This window comes from Papio anubis, chromosome 2 (assembly GCF_008728515.1).
Source record: "Papio anubis isolate 15944 chromosome 2, Panubis1.0, whole genome shotgun sequence".
Taxonomy (NCBI): Eukaryota; Metazoa; Chordata; class Mammalia; order Primates; family Cercopithecidae; genus Papio; species Papio anubis.
In genome coordinates, this window is record NC_044977.1 from 180,139,846 (window position 1) to 180,145,639 (window position 5,794).

The window sequence follows — 5,794 nt, forward strand, 5'->3', positions numbered from 1 at the left end:
GGTGTATATATGTCACCTTTTGTTTATCTAGTCTATCATTGATGGGCATTTGTTTTGGTTCCAGGTCTTTGCTGTTATTACAACCTGACCCAAATGGCCATCAATGATAGACTGGATAAAGAAAATATGGCACATATGCACCATGGAATACTATGCAGTTATAAAAAAGAATGAGTTCATGTCCTTTGCATGGACATGGATGGAGCTGGAAACCATCATTCTCAGCAAACGGACACAGGAACAGAAAACCAAACACCTCACGTTCGCACTCATAACTAGGAGTTGAACAATGGGAACACACGAACACAGGAAGGGGAACATCACACGCCAGGGCCTGTCAGGGGGTGTGGGACAAGGGAAGAGATAGCATTAGGAGAAACACCTAATGCATGCAGGGCTTAAAACCTAGATGATGGGTTGATGGGTACAGCAAACCACCATGGCACATGTATACCTACGTAACAAACCTGCATGTTCTGCACATGTATCCTAGAACTTAAAGTGTGGTGAAAAAAATATGTGTGTATGTGTCTTTATAATGGAATGATTTATATTCCTTTGGGTATATACCTAGTAATGAGATTGCTGGATCAAATGGTATTTCTGGTTCTAGATCCTTGAGGAATTGCCACAGTGTCTTCGACAATGGTTGAACTAATTTACCACCAACAGTGTAAAAGCATTCCTGTTTCTCCACAGCCTCACCAGCATCTGTTGTTTCTTCACTTTTTAATAATCACCACTCTGACTGGCGTGAGATGGTATCTCATTGTGACTTTGATTTGCAATTCTCTACTGATCAGTGATGTTGAGTATTTTTCATGTGTTTGTTGGCCGCATAAATGTCTTCTTTTGAGAAGTGCCTTGTTCATATCCTTTGCCCACTTTTTGATGGGTTTGTTTGTTTTTTTCTTGTAAATATGTTTGCATTACTTGTAGATTCTGGATTTTAGGCATTTGTCAGATGGGTAGATTGCAAAAATTTTCCCCCATTCTGTAGGTTGCCTGCTCACTCTGATGATAGTTCCTTTTGCTGTGTAGAAGACCTTTAGTTTAGTTAGATCCCATTTGTCAATTTTGTCTTCTGTTGCAATTGCTTTTGGCATTTTTGTCATGAAGACTTTGCTCATGCATATGTCCTGAATGGTATTGCCTAGATTTTCTTCTAGGGATTTTTATGGTTTTGGGTTTTGCATTTAAGTCTTTAATTCATCTTGAGTTAATTTTTACATAAGGTGTAAGGCAGGGGTCCAGTTTCAGTTTTCTGCATATGGCTAGCCAGTTTTCCCAGCATCATTTATTGAATAGGAGATCCTTTCCCCATTGCTTCATTGCTTGTTTTTGTCAGGTATGTAGAAGATCAGATGGTTGTATATGTGTGGTGTTATTTCTGAGGACTCTGTTCTGTTCTATTGGTCTATATGTCTCTTTTGGTATCAGTACCACACTGTTTTGGTTACCATAGCCTAGTAGTGTAGTTTGAAGTCAGGTAGCATGATGCCTCCAGCTTTGTTCTTTTTGCTTAGGATTGTCTTGGCTCTATGGGTCTTTTTGATTTCATATGAAATGTAAAGTGTTTTTTTTTCTAATTCTATGAAGAATGTCAATGGTAATTTGATGGGAATAGCATTGAATCTATAAATTACTTTGAGCAGTCTGGCCATTTTCATGATATTGATTCTTCCTATCCATGAATATGGAATGTTTTTCCATTTGTTTGTGACTCTCTTATTTCTTTGAGCAGTGGTTTTGTAGTTCTCCTTGAAGAGATCCTTCACATCCTTTGTTAGCTGTATTCCTGGTATTTTCTTCTCTTTGTAGCAATTGTGAATGGAAGTTCATTTGTGATTTGGCTCTCTGCTTGTCTATTGTTGGTGTAAAGGAATGCTTGTGATTTTTGAACACTGATTTTGTATCCTGAAACTTTGCTGAAGTTGCTTATCAGCTTAAAAAGTTTATGGGCTGAGACGATGGGGTTTTCTAAATATAGAATCCTCCACAAACAGAGACAATTTGACTTCCTCTCTTTCTATTTGAATACCCTTTATTTCTTTATCTTACCTGATTGCCCTGGCCAGAACTTCCAATACTATGTTGAATAGCAGTGGTGAGAGAGGGCATCCTTGTCTTGTGCTGGTTTTCAAAGGGAATGCTTCCAACTTTTGCCCATTCAGTATGATATTGGATGTGGGTTTGTCATAAATAGCTCTTATTATTTTTAGATATGTTCCATTAATACTTAGTTTATTGAGAGTTTTTAACATGAAGGGATGTTGAATTTTATCGAAGTCCTTTTCTGCATCTATTGAGATAATCATGTAGTTCTTGTCTTTAGTTCTGCTTATGTGATGGGTTATGTTTATTGATTTGTATATGTTGAACCAGCTTTGCATCCCAGGGATGAAGCCAACTGGATCATGGTGGATAAGTTTTTTGGTATGCTGCTGGATTCAGTTTACCAGTATTTTATTGAGGATTTTCACATGGATGTTCATCAGAGATATTGGCCTGAAGTTTTCTTTTTTTGTTGTGTGTCTGCCAGGTTTTGGTATCAGGATGATGCTGGCTTCATAAAATGAGTTAGGGAGGAGTCCCTCCTTTTAAATTATTTGGAATAGTTTCAGAAAGAATGGTATCAGCTCCTCTTTGTACCTCTGGTAGAATTCAGCTGTGAATCTGTCTGGTCCTGGACGTTTATGGTTGATAGGCTATTAATTACTGCCTCAATTTCAGAACTTGTTATTGGCCTATTCAGGGATTCAATTTCTTCCTGGTATAGTCTTGGGAGGGTGTATGTGTCCAGGAATTTATTCATTTCTTTTAGATTTTCTAGTTTATTTGCGTAGAGTTGTTTATAGTATTCGCTGATGGTAGTTTGTATTTCTGTGGGGTCAGTGGTGATATCCCCTTTATCATTTTTTTAATTGTGTCTGTTTGATTCTTCTCTCTTTTCTTCAGTAGTCTAGCTGGTGGTCTATCTATTTGTTAATGTTTTCAAAAAATCAACTCCTGGATTCATTGATGTTTTGGAGGGTTTTTCATGTCTCTATCTCCTTCAGTTCTGCTCTGATCTTAGTTATTTCTTACCTTCTGCTAACTTTTGGATTAGTTTGCTCTTGCTTCTCTAGCTCTTTTACTTGTGATATAAAGGTGTTGATTTGAGATTTTTCTAGCTTTCTGATGTGGGCATTTAGTGCTACAAATTTCCCTCTTAACACTGCTTTAGCTGTATCTCAGAGATTCTTGTATGTTGTCTCTGTTCTCATTGGTTTCAAAGAACTTCTTGATTTCTGCCTTATTTTCATTATTTACCCAGGAGTCACTCAGAAGCAGGTTGTTCAATTTCCATGTAATTGTGTGGTTTTGAGTGAGTTTCTTTCCTTTTTTTTTTTTTTTTTAAAGAAAACAAGTTTTATTTTTATCATCAGAACATTCTAATAAAAATATTATTATGAGATTAGCTACCTTTATTCTCTGGGCCTTGACTGTGTCCAAGGCCTGCCCTGGAACACCTGCATGCTCAGCTCCCTGAGGTAGGTCCGGAGGGAGACCCCCCGCTGCCCCCCAGCCCTTGGCCAGGATACCTCTGACCTCATGTCCCCTCCTCCAGACCCCCACAGCCCTGGATGTCCCATAGCAGCCCTGCCACGGCTGGCAGAACTGCTTCCTCCCTCCACCAATCCCCAAGACAGGCAGGAACCGACTGGGGCTGGCACACAGCAGGTGGTGCGGGAGTAGAGGGAAGAGGCACACCCTCCTGCACTCAACTGCTCCAGCAGGCAGAGCTGAGGGCCCCTTCCCCCCTAGGCTGGCACTATCTTGGTCTAGACCCTGAGTGGCCGGAATGCTGTGGGTCACTCCCTTCTCCCCTTCCACAGTGGTTGGGGAGTTGGGGAGGTAGGGAAGGGAGAGGAGCGTCAATGTCGCAGTGATGGGGTCCTGAGACAACTCACTCTGCCACGCTGGCAGGTGGCAGCAGACAGTGGCCTGCACGGGCCTGCAGGGCCTCCTGTCTATGGTGCCCATCCCACCGAGAGGATCCTGGCCCGCGAGCCAGCAGACACTTTATTATACAGAAACCCTGTGATCGTCTCCATGGGCGGAACCAACAAAAGCAAGTCTCTCCAAGTCAAAAATAGGTTTTGGATTCTTGGCAGCGGCAGTATCCGCTGAAAAAATAGACTGAACTTCTGAAATTATCTTAGTAGCAAAACAATTACAAGAAAAAAGTTGCAACTTCAGTGCTATGACTGGAAAGGGGTCTTTGGTCGGCTCCCCGTTACCGGCGGCCCTCGTGTGCCTGGGAGCTCCTCTGGGCTTGAGGAAGCCGCCCATGTGCCCTGATGGAGAAAATGCGACTCCAACAGGAGGCCGTGTCCTCACACCTCGACTGCGCTCACAGCTCGTGAGGATCAAGTTACAATAAATAGTCCATTAACTTCTTGCCCTCAGATTTCCCTGGAGTCAGGCATCTCTGCACAGTCCAGGACAGCCAGGGACTGCAGAGGGTCTGTGGCACCCCACCACGATGCGGCGGTGGAGACACAAACCTGAGGGCACCTGGAGGGTGGAGAGGCAGGAAAAGGTGCAAGGAGAGGCTGCCGTGGTGAGCAAGGAACCCGGGATTGCGTCTTTAAATAGCTCTCAGTCATTCTTAATGTCCTCCCTCAAGACACAATGGGACCTAGATTTAAAGAGAAGCTGTCTCTCCACTGTCCCAGGGTGCAGGTGGAGTGCCCCAGCGGTCTTCAGAGGCCTGGGTGCTGGTGGCACCTCACTGAAGCTCAGCCGGGCTGTCGCCGGCCCATCATGGCCTGGCAGCTCTGTCTGCTGTGAAGGTGACAATGCCACAGTCCTCGGGGCAGGAACACCCCTCACTGCATCCTGTCGGGCTGCAGCTGCCGCGCCTGGTACTGCACGAAGGTGGTGGGGGCTGTGGCTGAGAGGGCCTGGGGCACGGTGGCCGGGTAGCTGTAGCCCATGAAGCTGGCAGCCGTGGCAGGCGACGCAGCATATGGGTACTGGTTATAGGTGGCCGGTGGGTACTGGGCATAGGCTGGGCTGGCCGGCGTGTACTCAATGTAAGGTGAGGACAGTGACGGGACAGGGGCGGCCAGGATCACCACGCTGGGCTGCACGATGGCTGGTGGGTACATGTAGTGCGGGGTCAGCCCTTAAGTCTGCTGGATCAAAGTGCGGGTGCAGCTGCTGCACCCCAATGGCAAAGCCCGTCTGGAGGCTCTGCGGCTTGGCGCCCAGATATGCCAGGTTCACGTTGGCCTTGCGGCCGTCAATGATGGGGTTCGGGTCTTTGCAAGCCCTCTCAGCTGCCGCCTGGTCGGCCGTGGTCACGAAACCGTAGCCACGGGACTTGCCCGTCTGGCTGTCGGTGACGACTACAGCCCCCTCAATGTCACTGAAGCCCTCGAAGGACTTCCTGAGCTAGGCGTCAGTGATGTGGTACGGCAGGCCGCCCACGAAGATCTTGGCGAACGTGGTGTCTTTCTGCTAGCCGTGCTTGGCGCCGGGGGCGGCGCTCATGGGGGGCGGTGGGGAGAGCACCGGGCAGTGAGGGGGCGCCCGTCCAGCCGCCACGCCCGACCACTCGCAGGCAGCTCCCGCTGTGGGCGCCTAGCTGAGCCGAGCTGCGCTCCCGACCGGCACTGCGGGGACTCTTTGAGTGAGTTTCTTAATCCTGAGTTCTAATTTGATGGCACTGTGGTCTGAGAGACTGTTGTTGTGATTTCAGTTCTTTTACATTGGCTGAGGAGTGTTTTACTTCCAATTATGTGAT

The 5,794-nt window shown here is 46.2% G+C and overlaps 1 pseudogene across 1 annotated transcript; it reads right to left on the reverse strand.

Moving 5' to 3' along the window:
* Positions 1-3,395: 3,395 nt before the first annotated feature.
* Positions 3,396-5,541, reverse strand: LOC101008225 (annotated as a pseudogene). The gene has a single exon (XR_002520205.2). The product of XR_002520205.2 is annotated as an RNA-binding protein 38 pseudogene (transcript).
* Between the last annotated feature and the right edge of the window lie 253 nt (positions 5,542-5,794).